The sequence below is a fragment of the Vicugna pacos genome, chromosome 7, assembly GCF_048564905.1.
Source record: "Vicugna pacos chromosome 7, VicPac4, whole genome shotgun sequence".
NCBI lineage: Eukaryota > Metazoa > Chordata > Mammalia > Artiodactyla > Camelidae > Vicugna > Vicugna pacos.
The window spans coordinates 10,490,241-10,509,047 of NC_132993.1; the positions used below are offsets into that span (position 1 = coordinate 10,490,241).

Consider the following 18,807-nt stretch of genomic DNA (forward strand, 5'->3'; position numbering starts at 1 on the left):
GCCACTCCCAGTGGTGCGCCCTGAGGGGAATTCAGGATGGAGAAAAACAAGACACTGGCCCTAGACAGTTAATAGGCATAACAAAGGAATAATTTCGATGAGCCCAGGCTCTTGCATCTTCCCATACAAAAGCACTAACATCATTAACTTGAGATGTCTGTGGATTTTTTTTGTGTGTGTGATTAGCAGTAATCTTTTGATGTTCGACTATACATTTTTCCCCCCAGCGAAAACTCCTCTATATCTTGACCCTTCCCTTACCTCTTTGGAGCAGTTCCTCAGAGCTATCTGAGAGGCTGCTTCCCAGACTATTGCCTTCAGTAATGTCCCCAAATAAAACAAAACTCACAATGTTTAGATTGTGTGTGTGTGTGTATTTCAGTCAACGGATGTAATGAAAGAAAACAGCCTAAAAGTCCTATGAAATAAACCATTGTAAGAACAAAGACTGGGATGTGGAAGAGATGTGTAATCAAAACCTAATGGATGAGGGGAAGGTATAGCCCTGTGCTTCGCATGCTCAGCATACCTGAGATCCTCAGTTCAATCCCTAGTACCTCCATTAAAATAAATACATAAATAAATAAACCTAATTATCTCCCCCTCCCAAAAAATAAAAATTAAAAAAAACAAAAACAAAGCAAACCAAAAACCTAATGGGCTGCCAAGACAACTGAACTGTCAACAAAGTTTGTTTTGTTTGTTCATAAAATAAGCAGTTATGTATTTAAGTGAAAAATCTGTCCGAGACTTCAAATTTCTTCACAGAGGGCAAATTGTAGAAAAGTGTCTTTTGAATGTATCGGAGATTGTGTGTCCTGAAAAGACATTTGCACATGCAAGTGTAAGTGTAACCGGAAATACTGTTACTCAGCATCCTGGAAATCTGGCTAGGAAATGAAAAGATAAATTGTGTGGAAGAGTTTTAAACATTGTGACAGTTTGTTATTGCAGCTGATGAGGGTACATATTTAGTAATACTTAGATATAATAATTAGCTGTATTTATTCACTGTGGGTTTGAGAATTTTTATGATTGAAGATATTTTGGACAGTGTGCCTGTGACAGGCACAACGCTAGGAAGTAATTAAGAAATTCATTTTTCTAATAGAGGAAACTTTCAAACAATTTAATGCAGATGATGTTCCTGGGATAGATGGTGCTAATATTGGACTTGCAATAAAACTTAAGTTTCATGTCGAAAAGTGATGTAAGGATATAGTCTTTCCATCTACTCATTTGCATTATTCAGCAGAAATTGCTTCCTGCTAGAAGTTAAAAGTGGAGCATGTCACAGATACAGAGCCTACCGCCTGTAAGCTGGATCTCTTCCTAGGGCCAGAGTCACAGAGTGTTCCAGGTGCTGTTTGATGAATTGGACACGTAACACAGCAGTCTGCCTAATGCACATAGGTTGGGAGGCTTAATCATGGCTGAAGCCAAGGAGAATAGTTGAACTGTTGAAGCGAACTCATTCCCATCATCCGAGAAAAAAAAATCTTTGCTTATGATGAGCAGAAAAGATCGTTATCACGTAAGTAGCCTTTTGGCTTGACAAACACCTTGACTATTTTCCTGCAAAGGCGTCCACAGTAATTATGAAACATGGAGACAGTCATCTGGCACAGTGTTGTCTGGTCTTCTTTTCTGTGATAGAATTAGTTTCTAGAACTGTAACTGATGGCCTGAATTTTGTGATGGATGCACTGACGACTGACTTCCCAAAGTCACTTACTGATCGCAAACTCTGAAGATAATCTCCCACTGCTCTGTGCTCCTTTATCAATATCTACCTATAGCATGAAAGAGGATCCACAGCGCCACACCTGATGGAAGATTTAGTACAATGTCGCTGCAAAGTCAAACTCCTGCAAATACCTTAGCAATTGTGCACAGATTTTTGAACATCTTTGAAATTTTTTTCCAATCTTAAACATTACGCCTAGTCAAGACTACTTGTCAAGGCTGAATTCTGTGTTCATATCAAACTTGATACAAAATTGAACAGTGACATGTTGGTGCCAGAGAAAAAGTGGCAGATCTCTGATTCCAAAACAAAAGTTAACAAGTTGTGAAAGCAAACGTTGAAAATAAAATATTTGTATTTTTATCTTGGTTTTTTTTTTTCAATTTTGAATTTGAGATATAATTGTTAGTATCATACATGTGCGCGTGATGTGGTATGGCTGCAATCATAGTTCAGAAAAGTACAGTTTGATTATTTTCCTGGAAATTGGTTCATTTTCTTACCAGGAACATACAGCTTTAGGTTCCTGGCTTCTGTAGACCCTGGAGTTTTCAATGATCTCTTCGATTTATGTCTTCTACAGGCAATGAATTATGTGATGGTCTAAAGCTTAGCTAACAGTTTTCACCATAAGATGGAGCCTGTGAATCCTTCTTGGAAAGTCAAGCAGTTACTTAATTCTTCCACTAGTGGGAGGGCACGCTCTTCTCTTTCCAAATAGCAGCCTCGGGGAAACCTTTGAAAACCTTTTCTGTTTCAGGCAGTTGGCTCAGAGTTTTAAGTACCCACTCTTAGGGAGAGCTCTGAATCTTTCTACTCATGGCTAGAGTTATTCAGAAAGTTTTTATGAGAAAATTCATATCTTCACTGAATAAAGTATCTTTGAAATTAACATATTGGTTAGTATTTATTTTTGAAAGACATATGGCAAATAAAAACCATATTCCTTAAATAGACTAACTTTAGATGACTGCAGAGCCTTTTTCTAAAAAAAATCCAAGACGGCAGAATACTGGAATACTAGTATATGCTGCCCTTGACCTGAGAGCTGGCATGGTCCATCCAGCTCCCCACTCGGGTATGAGTGGGCGTTGTTAGCAGATGAGGACATCCTAATGCATCTCAGATGGTCCCTTTGCATTGGCCTTTGGATTTCTACTAGAGTTCCCTGCAGGCTCTCTCATTCCCAATGGGTAGTTATTTGCCTAATTAGGCTCTTCTCATCCAATTCAAGAAATGCGTATGAAATCTCATTTAGGCACATTGCTCAACAATCTTTTTTTTTTTGCCCTAAATTAAATGATTTCTCGCATTTAGGAAGTATAGATACATACAATGGCCATCGTTTCTAAAAAGAAAATAAGGAATCTCCTTTATTTACTACAAATACTTATTAATTGCCGACTATGTCCTGGGCACTGGAGATCAATAGTAAGTAAAACAAGTTTGTCTGCGTGAAACTCAGTTTAGCTTATGTGTGAGGGGTGGGGGAGGGGACGTGAGAGGAGAGGAATGAGGGCGTTTGAGAGGAGCAAACATAACAATTTCAGATGCTGTTAAGACAGTAAAGTATTGATTTTCAACAATGGTGCCAAAATAATTTAATGGGGGGAGAATAGACTGAATAGTCTTCAAAAATGATGAAACAACTGAATATCCTCATGCAAAAGAATGAAGTTGGACTTCTAAGTCATACCACGTACAAAAATTAACTGAAAATGGGTCAAAGACTTAAGAGCCAAAACTACTGAGCTCTTAGAGGAAAATATAAGTGTAAATCTTTGTGACTTTGGATTACACCAACGTTTCCTAGATATAACACTTTAAGCACAAGCCATGAAAGAAAAATTAAAAATATCAGACTGTCAAAATTTAAAGCCTTGTGTTTCAAAGGGCACCAGCAAGAAAGTGAAAAGACAACCCACATAATGGGAAGAAGTATTTGCAAATCATATATATGATAAGAGTCTAATATCTGAAATAGATAAAGAACTCTTACAGCCCAGCAATTAAAAGATGGCTCAATTAAAAATGGGCAAAGGATTTGAAGACGTTTTTTCCAAAGAAAATAGACAAGTGGCCAATAAGCACATGAAAAAAAGCACTTGGCCCTATTAGTTATTAGGGAAATGCAAATTAAGACCACAATGAGCTACCATTTCACACCCACTAGGATGGCAAAAAGAAAAGACAATTACAAGTGTTGGTAAGGATGTGGGGAAACCGAAACCCTCATACATTTCTGGTGTGAATGCAAAATGGCGCAGCCACTTTGGAAAACAGTTAGGCAGTTCTTCAAAAAGTTAAACATAGAGTTACCATGTGATGCAGAAATTGTACTCCTAGGTAGGACAAGACAATTGAAAACATACGTCCACTCAAAAACCTGAACATGAATGTTCTTAACAGCATTATTCATGATAGTCAAGAGGAGAAAACAACCCCAATGTCTGATGAATGAATTTTAAAAAGGTAGTGTATCCTTACAATGAAATATTATTCAGCCACGAAAAAGGAATGGAGTACAGATATTTACTACAACAGGGATAAACCTTGAAAACAACATGCTAAGAAGTCAGACACACATGATTCCATTCATATGAGATGCCCAGAAAAGACAAATTCCCAGAGATAGAAAATATATTGGTGGTTGACAGGGCCTAAGGAGTGGGGAAATGGGGAATAAGTGCTAAAGAACTGGGGTTTCCTTTTGGGGTGATGAAAATGTTCCAGAATTAGGCATTAGTGATGACTGCACAAATCTTGTACATATACCAAAACCTACTGAATTATACACTTCAAAAGAGTGAATTTTATGGCATGGGGTTACATCTCAATTTAAAAAATAAAGAAAAAGGATGAGAGGATGGAAAGTGAGGCTGGAGTGGTAGTGGGTTATTTCAAATATTGGTCAGGGAAGGTTTTGATGGGAAGGTCATTTTCAAGTAGAATATTTGTTGGAATTCATGAGTGACCAGAGGAAGCACATAAACCCTGCATTTCTCTCTTCCTTTCTTTCTACATATCCTTTCTTTGATACATAATAATAATAGAGTGTGTCTCTACTCAGTCCAATTCTACAAATTTGTGTGACACACATATTCAGGAAGTGAAAGTCATCATCATTTTTCATGGAAATGCCTGCTTACCATGCCTTCCTTCCCCACAGAATTAGTTACCAGGGAAATCTCCAAGCCCTAACAATGCCTCACCTGTCTTAAGTGTGTGACAGGATGTCAAATGAGGCTCTCGAGTGGAATATAATTGGTGATCAGCAGCCATGTAATCCGGAGAGAGAATTCCTACTTCATCTCTGTTGGAGGACAGAGGGAACAAAAAGTGCCCACCAAACTGAGATGGTATCTTGAGACTGAAAAGCCAAGGCAGGCAGCTCCTCTGGATCAGTTTATAACACAGTGACTTACTCCCAGGGTGGGATCAGGTGGACAATGATCTGGAAGCACTCACAGCTCACTCTAACCCCAAGGGGTCACTGGGACAATTGTATAGTTAACCTGGGGTATGGGGTGGGGGTGGTACATACTTGGAAAGAAACAGGACGTGCATTTCTAAGTCAAGATTCATCAATGGGCAACTAGTCCTACGGATGTTGGCAGCACATCAGCGAAGGTCTTCATCATTGTTTGGGGGATATCAGAGCATAGAGACCACTTGTTCCTAATAATTATTAAACAATATCTATTAACTACAAAGCCCTTGACGACAGAGAAGTGATTTACCACACAGTACAGTCCTGGGTCGGGTCAGTGTAAGGATGGGAGGAACTGTATGGGCCCAAGATGTCAGGCATGCTAACAGCCCTATAGTCTCCCACCTCCAACTGACGAAAGAGAGGATCCTTCTGTAGGGACTGCCTGAATTGGGAGTGTTTGGTGGAGCAAAGAAGGGTAACGCTCTCCCCTCAGGCAGACACTGTAGAAGTCAACCATCTCAACTTATTTTGAAAGGACATCTTAAAGGGCGACTGTCTGTTGGACAGGAGAGAGATTTCTAAGGGGCCAAAGAGTTCACTGCTTGCTTTAGACCAGAATTTTTCAGCCTTGACACTACTGACATTTTGGACCTAATAGTTCCTTGTTGTAGGAGCCTGTCCTGTGCATTGTAGGTCAGCGGCATCTCTGGCCTCCACGCACTGGAATCCACTGGCAGTTCCCCCCAGGTATGATTCCTCCAGACATTAGAATTTGTCTCCTCTGGGGAGAGGGACAAAAATTGCCCCTGGTTGAGAAGCACTGCTTTCGAAAAAGGTACGTGCCAAGAATCCCACTGTGAAAGTCTGGAAATTTCCCTGTGAGTCAGCATATTCGTTACTTATTGCTGCTACAATAGATGACCCAAAACTTAGTCGTTTAAAACAATGCCCTGATTTCACAGTTCTGGAGTTCAGAATGCCAACATGGGTCTCGCTGGGCTAAAACAGGGGTGTTGGCCAGCCTGTGTGCCTTCTGGAAGCCTGAGTGGAGAATTCCTGTCTTTGACCTTTCCAGCTATCTGAGGCTCCTTTCATTCCTTGGCTCGCAGCACCTAACCAGCAGCTCTGACCTCTGCTTCCATCCATCACACCTACTCCTCTGACTCTGACCCTCCTGCCTCCCTGTTACAAAGACCTTTGGGATAATTTGGGCCCACCCGGATCATTCAGGCTAATCTTTCCATCTGAAGGTCCTAAACTTCATCACATCCACAAAGCCCCTTTTACCACAGGAGGTAATGTCCTCACAGACTGCAAAGATGTGGACAGCTTTGGGGAAGGCATCATTCTGTCCACCACAGTCAATATTCTGGCACATGCCAACCAGAGGGCACTGGGCAGCCAGATTTCACCAGCACTAGTGATGTAATACCCTGTGCTTTCTATGGCCGTCCTTTGGTACCCGCATAGGATTGGTTCCAGGACCGCCCCCCCCACCCCCCCGCCAGGATATCAAAATCTGCAGATTCCCAAGTCCCTTATATAAAATGGCATAGTATTTGTATAGAAGCCATACAATCCTCCCCTGTATTTTGTCACCTCTAGATTACCTAATGTAATGTAAATGCTTTGTAAATAGTTCCTGTGTGCCCAGCAAATTCAAGTGTTGCTTTTTAGAATTTTTTGGAAATTTTTTTCCCCCTGAATATTTTCGATTCCCAGTTGCTCGAATCTGCGAATGTGGAACCCGTGGCTACGGGGGACGGACTCTACGTCCCTCTTCCGGACTCCTCCCAGGAACGAGGGGCAGCGGAGCTAGCGGGAAAGGAGGGCGAGGAGGGAAGGCGGCCTCAGCCCACCCTCCCCGCCCCCCGGCGCCCTGCAGGCTGTGCGGCCCAGGCCCCGCTGGAGAGAGGACAGGCTTTAAACTACGTGGGAGACAATGGCTTAGGTTACAATAGGACTTTATTTATGTATTTATTTATTTTAAAGCCTCAAGCTCCACCCAGAAGGTTGCTCGTGGCTGGAAAAGGAGCTCTTAAGCAGCAAAACCGGAGGCAGTGATGGGGCGAGAGGAAGTCACCCCCCTAGGTGTCTTGGAGAATCCAGCTCATCGAATAAATCTGGTACAAGATGATTTTGGGGGAGAGGGGATTTCAACATTCTGTTGTTACCCCATGAACTGAAAAGACCCTCTTCCTAGAAGGGGAGATTGTCTGCACCGGGAGCCCGAGAGCCGGGGACCTCGGGAAGCCCATGGTTTTCGCGGTTTTCTCAGGAATACTGGGTGATTTTTCTCTGACTTATTAATTTGGGGAAGGAGGAAGGAGAGAAGAGAAGAGGGTGGAGAGACCGGGCCTGAGCACTCCTGACGCGCACACAGGGAAGAAGAAGTGGACGGACTTTCCTGGCGGGAAAAGCTGGGGCGTGTGGCCGCCGCACGAGGAGGGGCGGCTGCAAATCCCGCCAACGCGCTTCCGCGAGTGTGGACCAGCGGCCGGCCCGGCGCGGACACCGCGGGGGCCTCCCGAGGACACCAGGGAGAGAGCGAAACCCAAGTTTCTCCCGTCGTGGCTGGCCGAGCCTGCTTCCTTCACTCCTGGGACCTGGAACGCAGTAGATCAGGCCACCAACGAAGACTGAAAACTGTGAGTGGCAGTCATTAGTCTAAAGCCAAAATGACCTGTCGTGTTTTATTATATATGATATGTTTATATAGAATTATAAGAACCATCTGAAGCATTCAAAAATGACAAATGTATTCTATTAACAGTTCTCTTGGAAGACAATTTGGGATGAGAATGGCTTGTTCTTGTTGTCTGGAGATTACGAAGCACCCGAAATGGACGTGCGTTTGGTGCAGGAGATGAGACGCTGGCGTGTCTGGTGGAGTGGAGGAGTCAGGATAAAGAGCGGGGGTCATGAGGATAATGCAGTAAGACAGAGGGGTGTTTTGTGCTTTCCACATCAGTATGGGAGGAAATACAGAGCAGGGGAAGTGGGCCCAGCCCTCAACAGAGCTCCAGGTCCAGAGAGAAGAAACACGCTTGTGAGGGACGTGGGGAGAGGCTGGGAGCAGTGACGGGCGTTAAGCAGAATTCACCTTTCTCTAGCTTCTAAATAAGAATGAACTTTTAAAACTTTCCTCCAGGTGCACAGCAGGGATTGGGAGTAAGACGTGTATGTGCCTCCCTCGGTGGGTGCACACTCGCTGCCTCAACGCCCCAAATCCTACCGGGGGTGGGCAGTGAAAAGAACCTGGATTTTTTTCCTTTCTCCTCAGATGGGTGGGCAGAGATATTCAACCGAAGCTGGATTCTGTCTCTCTCCATGTATTTGTGGCTATCTACCTGGGAATAGGTGCTTCTTACTTTGCAATTGAATTTAGTAAAGTCTTATTTTCTAAATTAAAGGAGATTGTGCCTGGCTACATGTCAGGCTCTTGGTAAAGCAATTTGTTGAAGAAAGAAGGGAAGAAGTGAAGAAATAGACTTGGTGTGTGCTGTGTGCGCCGTCACATGGACTTCTTCAACAAGTGGCCCAGGAGGTTATGAAGAGCTGAGTTCTGGAAAGAGAACGCCAAGGCTTTGGGTTGTGGCAGAGAAAATGAGGAGGTTACATTGGTGCCAGATTTTCAAGGTTTGTGGTGGGAAGAATAGAACTGTCCTTGTTCTGTGACTGAGGGCAAGAAATGTTACGGTGAAAATGGGATGAGTTCCCAGTGAGCTCGGGGACCCTCATAACGTAGATTCTCCCTGAAGAGCTGCTTAATGGCCTTTCTCTGGGTGCATACATCAGTAAAATCCAAAAGAGCCCTGTGCTTTGTTCAATTACTGCCCTGCTTTAAGATCACTCGAGTGTCTCCCTAGAGGCTCATTCTTCCTCACCCACCTGGTGTTTGATGCTGTTAGCCTGTGCTCTGTGTGCGCGCGTGCGTGTGTGTTTGGGGGGGGGTGTTATTTACATTCTGTGGTCCCAGAAGAGAATGTTGTTGCTCTCACTTCAGAAATACCTTTTGCCCTGTACTGTGACTTTCAAAATGTCTGTTCTAAAGTGGCTGGAACTTGGATGGGTGTAAACAAGTTGTTGAGAATATTAAATATGAAGCATGTAGGTGCACACTGGGTGTTGATCAGTATTTGTGGATTTTGAAAAATGCTTGAATGATTATTCCTCACTATTTGTCTCTCTTTATTCTTAATGCTGGTCTTCATTTGCTGTCCGATCAAGACCACAAATCTATGATACCTGTGATGGTGAGCATTGTTTTCTACTTGGACAAGTGTCAGCCACTGCATTTCTGAAGAGGGGTGGTGGGATCGGGCAATTCCTGAAACAGGTGATGCCTCCTGCTGGGTTTGCCTGGGGTCATTGGGAAGTGATCAGAAGAGACGCGGGGGAATAAAGTAAGATGTGTACTTTTCTTTTCCTTTTTCTTTTCTACTTATCTTGTGAAAGACAAGGCTTTTTAGTTCAGCAGAAAATGGGAGCTTGAGGAGATATGGGAGCGGAGACAGGAATGCCGCACATATACGGCCTGGGAGTCCCTGCATTTCCTGCCCCCCTTACAGGTGGGTGGGCCTGTGTCATCAGTTCTGGCTAATGGATGGGCCGTGAGTGGAAGGTGGTTTGTGACATTCTCACCAATGCACAAGAGCAAGTGCAGCAGCTCACGAGCTCTCTTCTCCTGCCAAGGTGACTTCAGGGCCTCGTTTGAGATGGTGGAACATTAGCTCCAAGCGCCCTGAATCCCTGAGCTGGAGAACAGCCGCCCTTGGATACTTGGGCCTGCGGAGGGCTTTGAAGGAACAAGAAATAAACTTGTGTTTTCTTAAGCCGTTGAAACTTCAGTTTTTTTTTTTTTAGGGAAAATGAATTTAATTGGATCTCTTAAATAGTAGAATTTTCAGTTTAAAAACATTTACCCAGCACTTTATAGAGCATTTTTTCCAGAGCTGTTATTTCTGTTAAAGCTCACCTTGCTCCTAAGGTGACTTTTCTTTCTTTTAACTGTTATTTTGATTTACTTTCATATTTCTAGATGAGTTGCAAGACGAGCAGAAAGGATTTCTGCATACCCTTTGTGCAGATGAAGAAGTGTTACCCTTGCTGCATGGCTTGATACTGTTCTGTTTCTCTAAAGATGTATACAGTTGTCCCTTGGCATCTGTGGGGGATTGGTTCCAATCACTGTCCCCCCATGCCAAAATCTGAGAATGCTCAAGTCCCTTATATGAAATGATGTCATGTTTGCATATAACCTTCCACGTCCTCCCCTGTATTTTAAATCATCCCTAGATTACTTACAATACCTCATGAAATGGAAATGCTATGTAAATAGTTGTAAATTCAATGTAAATGCTGTGTAAATAGTTGCCAGGCACTGGCAGATTCAAGTTTTGCTTTTTGGAACGTTCTGGAAATTTTAATATTTTTGATCTCCGGTTTTAGTTGAATTTGAGACTGTGGAACCCATGGCTATAGAAGGCTGACTGTATACATATTACTTTTTTTTTTTTTCTGAACTGTGTGAGAGGAAGCTGCTGACATGATGCCCCTTCACCCCTAAATACTTCGGCGTTTTCCCTGGAAACCAGGACAATAGGAGCAGGTGTTTCGCAGCATAAGCCCAGCCTGTTCTGGACTCATACAGACAAACTTTGTGGCGTTGCTTAGCAGGGAAGGTTTAGTGTAGACATCGAGTCGAAGCCGCAGAACAGAGGTCACAGCCTATTAGGGAAACCAGGTTGGAATTTGGAAGAGTAGACTCTTAAAGAAAACGGGTTTTAAATTTTTTAATTGGTATTTTATGACATGATGTTTAGAGAGCCATACAGAAGGTGAAATGGGAAGGGAATTGTTATATTCAGGTATGTGGATGGAAGTGAATTCAGGAAAATCTGTTTTAAGCAAGATAAAACTGGACTTTGTTTCTACTTTGTGCTCATGGTGGGCTATTACTATCACAGTAAAGTGAGTGACATGTTTTCGGTAAAATCACTTCTATTTGTTCCAGGTCTGAAAATGTGTCCTTGGCAATGATGACATTGTTAAAAAGGATTTAGTTAATGAAAGTGTAGGAAGGTATCTCTGGGGGTGTGGGGGTGGGAGGGTTAGCAGTTGAAAATGACACCCATCAAAGTGAAGGAACTCTGTCAATAAAGCTCAGAGCCAGGTTAGAGTTAGACACGGGGGAATGCACTGCCCACCCTTCTGTTTTGACAGTGACATGGGCCCATCATCCTGATTTCCAGAGCTGTGTCCTTTTCACTCCTCGTCCCAAGCCCATCTCCACTTATGCTTTCAGTCTGTGCCTGGGTTGTGGTTTGAACGAGCCACTGATTTATTTGCAGCCATCCTGGGATCTGGTTTGCAGATGCAAATGGCAGTTTTCTCTAGGAAGTGTCTGTGGCAATTGGATCATTTTCTGATTTGCATTCCCAAGGCCGGCAGGTTCTCAGAAAACCTTATCTTACAGGCAGTCTGCTGCGGGTTATTTTTGATCTCGGCTATAAATGCCAGTCCATAATAGTTCTTAAAACTGAAAGAGCTTTCATTTGCAAGGCAGAGGATTGTTAGAAAAAGAGTTATTAGTTTAGCAAAAATCTGGGTCCAAAAAGAAGATAAGGAGAAAGGACTGTGGGGCTGGAGAGGGCTTGGGGTTCAAGAGTGAGATTTGGGACAGATGCACATTGAGAAGCCATTGGCTTTTTGAGGGGCTTGAATAATGAGAATGCAGGAGTTTGCTCAGGGAAAGCACGCAGGGGAAGCAGAATGCATCATGGACCTACCTTGGGCTTTTCGAGCATCTGCGGTTCTCTTTCAAAGTCAGTCTCATTATAATTCACCCCCATTTCTGATATCAACAGTGCCTTCTGAGGGTCCATGTCATCTATTCTCACCACTTCTCAATCTTTTGTCCCTTGTCTCTCACTGGTCCTGGGCCCTACTTGGCGATGATTTTACTTCAGATTCTAGTTCGGCATTTAGAATTGGTTTATGTGCAGATGTAAGCACCGTGCGGATATTTTAAAATCCCAGATGAGCTCCCACATAAAGTAGGGATGAATTTTAAAACTTGCAAATTGAATGTGTGCAAAAGCATCTTAACATTTTAAAAATAATTAGTTTAGGAGTTTGGATTTTTTGAGCACCAGCTGCCCGTTGTCCTTGCTTGGCCCTGCAGTAAACCTTTTTCTGTTCCAAACTCAAAAAAAAAAAAAAAAGAAAGAAAGAAAAAAGGATTAGTTTAATATTCAAGTAGCCCGCTCCCCCCCCATCCACCTAGTGGGTGAAAACATAATTCTGGCAAAACTCATCCATTTCATGTTACACTCATCCCACTCAAGATACTCTCTCCTGCGCTGAGCCTGGCTGCTAGATAAAGGTAGAAGGTGGTCTCCAGGCCAAATACATGTCTGTCACCAGCATGTCTTCAGCATCTGCAGAGTGATTACCTGCAACCCCTTTCCTCTTACTGTGACACCAACATCCAGTATGTCTCCTTCCTTCTCCCTTAAACTGCCCTCTTATATGCCTTCTTATATATGTGGCAGGCAAGTTAGAGTTGGCTGGCATGGCTTAAATTCTGTTTTTATCTTTTCTGTTTGTTCTTATGTTCTAATGAAAAAAATTCCTGAGATAATGCTGAGGGACATGCACATAGCTGTGTAGAGTTTGCTCTAAGAGGTCCCATATAGATGTTTTTCTTTAAGTAGAGTACCACTTAACTAATCACTTAACTTACTGTAAAGCCTCTCATCTCCAGTCCAACAATCAGCTTTCACGAATTTAAGCTTCCTGGAAATTTTCTTTGAAACCGCTAAGGAAAGGGAACTGGGAGCTGCCCCTGTTTCATCAACTGATACAGTTTCCCCAGGGGGTCACATAATGGAATTAGCAGGTCTGTTAACAGGTGAGAAAAGCACTGGCATTAAACTAAATCAAAGTAAACCTGTTGTCAATGGAATTAGTGTTCCAGTTCAAAATTTTCCTTAGAAATGTCATGTAGGAAACCCGTTTTGGGGCATCTTTATGATCCCAAATTAAGATTTGGGCAATACAAGATAGTTCATGATAAAACGTTGTGGGCACCAAAGATTAAACTTCTGAAATTTGCTTGGAGGTACTTGTATAATAAAAAAAGTGTATGACATTTCTAATTTAATGTTAGACCAAACAAATGCATTTGCTTCCTCTTTCTTCTGAGATTCCATTGGGGAAAAATAATAATGAAGAGAGAGGAGTGGGGATGGCCAACAGCAGACTAGAGATTTCATCTTGTTTCTTGGATGTGGACCATCAATGAAAGCATATTGTGGATGAAGTGGAGTAGAGATGGTGCCCAGAATATGCACATGGTAGACCTCGGGAAATGTGGTGGCCAATCAGCTTGCTAGGTCTAGGGCCCTGGATGTAGAATTCCTAGCTTTGGATAGTGGGAGTGAGGCATGGTGCAAAACCAGGGACCTTGTTAAAATTTTGTCTGCCAGATAGCTGTGTCAGTGACCCCTTCCAACCATCTTCCCACCACTGCAGTCAGAACCATTGACAGCCCCCATGTATACAGTTCTTTTCTATAGAAATTAAGTACATTTCCCAGGAAGAACTAGGACTTCTAGTTTGGGTGTTTGCACGTTAAATAAATTCCTTCTAATTATGACATTTTAGATTTCTAATTATGACATTTTAGATTTCCATGCTAATATCAGATTCCTTATCCTCACAACTAAAAGAAAAACCAGTTGTCAGAAGCCCATCCTGACTGACCAGATGACTTGGTTACAAAGTCTAGCTCTAGACCAGCCTTTCTATTCAAGAGACTGTCTTACTGGGGAGCAATACTTACTTATGCAAAACAGCCTTTCATCTTCCTTCATGAATTAGTAATCAGGGACTCTCAGAAACAGCAAAATCCACAGCCTGAAAGAGAACGCCAAGCTAAACATTCAGAATAAATGACCCCTGAAGAAATAAAGATCAAAAGACACTTAAAAAATTCAAACGTCTATCCTCAGAGAAGGCAGAGAAGATATTATATTCCATAAAATAAGAAAAGGATGCTATTAAAAATAAATGAGAAGCTTTTAGAAATTAAAAACATGATTTAAATTACATTCAGTTAATATATGACTTCAGTAAAAATAAGATGAAGTCAAGGTCATTTCTTTGAATGCAAGGCAAAAATTGAAGATAAAAATGAGAACAGAAGGGATAAGAGACATGGATATTTAATCCAGGAGGTCTAGAATCTGGCTGAATGGAATTTCAGGGAGCAAGATCAGAGAAAATGGAGAGGGATATTTTTTTTTTAAATGGAAGAAAATTTCTTAGGGCTGATGAAAGACGTGGTCTTTTGATTGCTAAACCCTGAATTGGTCTTAAATAATGGAACATTTGTTAGTAATTGCCTAAGCCGTGATTATTCTCCCTTGTTTCTCATAAGTACTTTGATTTTGTTTAAAGTAAAAGCATGTACAATTAAAAATAATTTCTTCTACAGATTTCCTGGCAGGGGAGTCCATATACCCAGCTGCCTGTAATGAAGACATTATATCTTGGTGTGTAGCAGCTATCCTTGTGGCTACGAATAAGAGGTTCAATAACATGATAAGGGTGGATTGGATAAAAAGCTAGACAGATCCCCAGTTTTTAATCATTTCCTGGAGCATTTTCTCCAGCTTCCAGACTTTGTTACATTGAAAATATTAGACTGAACTATATTCAATTTCTTGTAGTAAGCTGTAATGGAAAAGAATCTGAAAAAAATATAAAAAAGTATGTATATGTGTAGCTGAGTTGCTTTGCTGTACACATGAAACTAACATTGTAAATCAACTACACTTCAAAAAAAGAATTAAAAAATGATAGGCATTATATGGTCACTGTAGTCATATCTGTTATACCCAGTTGTAGTGCAAAACTGGGGAGTCACCAAGGATGAAAAGAAGATCCTGAAATCTTCCAGAGAAAGAAAATACAAAAACCTTCAAAGAACAAAGACACAGGTTCTATCCTGATTTCCAATTATGCTCAAAGATAATGAAATTTCTTCTAAGTATTCAAGGGAAATGATTTTAGACCTAGAATTAACCAAACTACCAATTCAGTGAGGACAAAATAAAAACATTTCCAAACATTCAAGGACTGAGAAAATTTACTTTCTTATGGTAACCTTTCTGAGTAAGTTACTTGAGGATGTGTTCTAGTAATTAAGGGAGGAAATAATAAAAGAAAGGGTAAAAACAGTGAAATAGTGGCTACCATGGAACTGAGGGGTGGGGAGATTGAACAGATGTTGTTTAAGGGTACAAACTTACAACAAGTGAGGCGGGAAGCCCCATAAAAAGACCAGCAGGACCACGAAGTAGGGCCACTACTCTCCTGCCAGCACCATTCGGTTCCCTGGCCGAGAGCCTCTATCTCACTTTTTTGCCTCTGAAACGGCTTACTTACCCCTAAAATTCTATTGGTTCCCTGAGCTCACTTCTGATTGGTTATTTCCTTCACTCCTGATTGGTTATTTTTCTCATTTCTGATTGGTCCACTTCCCTAACTTCTGATTTGTCCATTTGTAGTACTTCATTTGCATGGAGCTCACTCCTGACTGGTCCATTTCTACAAAGCTTGTTCTTAATTAGTCAACTTTCCTTATACCTGATTTACATATGATGTTGCAGAGTGTAAACTGGCCGCCTATAAAAGCCGGTGTAAAGCTACAGGTGGAGTCCAGAGCTTGGAGTGTTATCTCTTCTGGGCCTCCTGGTGTAATAAACCTGAGTTCTCCAACTCTCTCAGTGGTCTCTCGCCTGGATCCGGGTTGCTGTCACAACTGAGCTGTGACAACAGGCTGTAGTACCCAGCTATAATGCTGAGCTGTAACACATTTTTCTGCAACACAAGTAGTAAATAAGCCCTAGAAAGCTAATGCACAGTATGGTGACTACAGACAGCAGTATTGTATCATAATCATTAAACTTGCAAAGAGACTAGAACTTAATGATTCCAGCCACTGAAAAAGGATCATTATATAACATGATAAGAGGTGCTAATTAGTGCTACAATGGCAGTCATATTACAGTATGTAAATGTATCACATTAACATGTTATACGTCTTAAACTCACACAATGTTATGTGTCAAATGTACTTCAATTAAAAAGTAAGATATGAGATCTAGGAAAGAGTTGATGGATATAACAGACATTCAGTGAAGGAATTTCCAATGATCACAATGTAAAGAATGGAATAAAAGGATAATAAAGGGCTTTGAGAAAGCTGCTTCTCAAAAAAAAAAAATGTGGATTACATCTAACTGATAGTAGTGTGGTCAAAAACTTGAATTCCTTTGAGGAAACAGTTAAGTATATACTTATCTTTTTGCGGGATGTATGTGTGGTCTAAACAAAGGAAGAATAATTGAGCAGAATCATCACAAACCTGAACTAAACTCTTGCGTGCTGTTGAATAAATGCTGGAGTGGAAGACAATAGAATGCATTTAATTTTCTTGCTGGGCACAGTCTCCTTTTATCTAGGTCTATTGATTGTGTCATTGAATTTAATGGAAAGCTTTTTTTGGTCCTAAGTCTAATAACCCTTGTAGTAACAATATGAAGACTCCTGGTGATTGGTTTTCCACATTCAAAATAAATTCATAGATAATGTAGAGAAGACTGAGTTATAGTTACAAAGAGCATATAACAACGTAAAAGGAACGTACTGCTTTCAGAAGTTAAAAAGTGGAAAATGAGAGAAGCCAATGGAAAGACGGGAGGAGCTAACATACTCTTTTTGTATAATGTGCAGTTGATAGGCATTGACTATAAAAAATAGTACAACAAGAAGTTGAAACAAAATGATCATTCAATAATTTAAAGGCAATGAGAATGAGAGCTAAAAGTAGTCATTTAACTCTCAAAACTGGGAAGGAAGATGGAGGAAAACTGAGGGCAATGTAAGTGACATCTGAGTGCTCATATTTTACAGTGATGAGTCAATGAATATTGTTTACAGATGGCTAAACAGTGTGTATATGTGTATGTGTATGTGTATGTGCATGTGTATATTTGGACTTAATGAGAGTAACCATCACAGAAACTGAAGTCAGAAATCAATATAAACATAGCTTCTGGGGAGTGGAAATTTAGGTGAGGCAGGAAGGAGACTGATGCTTTTCACAAAACACCATTTCAGCATTTGATATATATTTTTTTTTGACCAAAAGCCAGTAGTACTTTCATAAAAATAATAATTAAAAAAACCCTTGAAACAATTTTAATTTCACTTCTGTAGTTTTTTTGGCGATTTATAAATAACTTTATTACGTTTTTATAAGTATTGGCAACCTCATTTTTAAAAAAGCCATGCCTGAGAATTTGAGTTATGAGGCGTTTAATAGCTTCTAACAGTCAGGCTATCTCACAAGAAAATAAAACCTCACAACATTACCAGGAAACAGTGACAAACAATTGTGACATGTGACACGTGCTTCCCCGATTATCTATTACTTGCTTTGGGAAGCTGCTTGGTGAGGAATTTGTTTCCATACATGTTTTTCTCTCAGGTGATAGCTTTGATGCCCTATTTCCACCTGCCAATAACTATGTTTTGATATTCGTTGACTTAATGTCTGCAGCCCCTGAGAATGTGTGATGTGGGAAAAGGCGTTGACAGAATCCGCCTACCATTTTTCTCAGTATCCAGTATGTTATTCAAAATCCATTTGCAGTATGTGGAAGCATGCCATCATTTTGAATAACAAATACTTTTTTTTTTTTAAACAACGGAGTCCTCAGGAGGGGTGAAATGAGGAATAATGATGGTGTGTTTTACACCTGGAACACTCATGTTCCGTCCTGGACGGCTTTCACGGTGTCAACAAAAAGGCTTACTACTTGTTGGTAGCTTTTAAGGATGGATCATGTGAAGAATTGTGGCCAGTGCAGCTGTGTGTTTGGCCCAATGAGGACTCCACGAGAGGTGGCCATGCTAAAGAGTGTCCTACAGACTGGTTATGAAATGGGGGAGAGTAGCTTACCCTTTTTTTCTTTCCAGAGAGTGGCCCTTTTCACTTCAGGTTATGAGCGATGACTCAGGCTAAAGTCCACACCTGCTCTGAATCGATTCAAGTGGCCTGTAGCATCTCTTTCCTGGCGTGACAGTTTTAAGGTCTTTCTTGCATTTTGCTCTTTGCCTTTATCTATCCTCTCTTACAAGTCCATGGACATTCAAGTTCAGAGAATGAGACCCTTAGGGAAAGCCTCTGCTTTTTCTTGACGAGAAAAGGAAGTAGTTCCCCTATTTTAGGAGGAATTTAATGTAATTCTTTCCAGGTAAGAAGAGTAGGTGGAATTAGTTTTATGTGGTGAATTTATCACAGATTAAGGTCTGGAGATTGGTGATCCAATATTAGCTGCTATACCCCCGCTGTGGCTTTTTGAAAAATCACAAAATGGCCATCTTGTATTAGTCATTTGCCATCTGCACATTATCTTAATAATTGTTCTGGACTCTCCTGTGAGGTCAGTGTTATCCCTCTCATTTTATAGAGGAGGAAATAAAAATTTGGAAATGTTAGTTATTTATCAAGGATAAACAAAGATTCTTAACATTTCTTGCAGTTTCCACG

At 41.1% G+C, this 18,807-nt stretch overlaps 1 protein-coding gene, 1 long non-coding RNA gene and 1 pseudogene across 3 annotated transcripts in view; 2 read left to right on the plus strand and 1 right to left on the minus strand.

Annotated features, from left to right (window-relative positions):
- The window catches only part of LOC102528539 (olfactory receptor 2F2-like), a 309,986-nt pseudogene that overhangs the window by 209,182 nt on the left and 81,997 nt on the right, over positions 1-18,807 (plus strand).
- Positions 1-18,807, plus strand: part of KEL (Kell metallo-endopeptidase (Kell blood group)) — a 193,693-nt gene that overhangs the window by 20,681 nt on the left and 154,205 nt on the right. The gene's annotated exons all lie outside the window — the stretch shown is intronic.
- Positions 10,961-15,626, minus strand: LOC140697289 (uncharacterized). Of its 2 annotated transcripts, XR_012074177.1 has the most exons (4): positions 15,500-15,626; positions 14,029-14,102; positions 12,928-13,085; positions 10,961-12,387 (listed from the first exon to the last, which is right to left on the minus strand). It is a non-coding gene; the product is annotated as an uncharacterized lncRNA (long non-coding RNA). The 2 variants fall into 2 exon arrangements; XR_012074176.1 differs by lacking the exon at positions 12,928-13,085.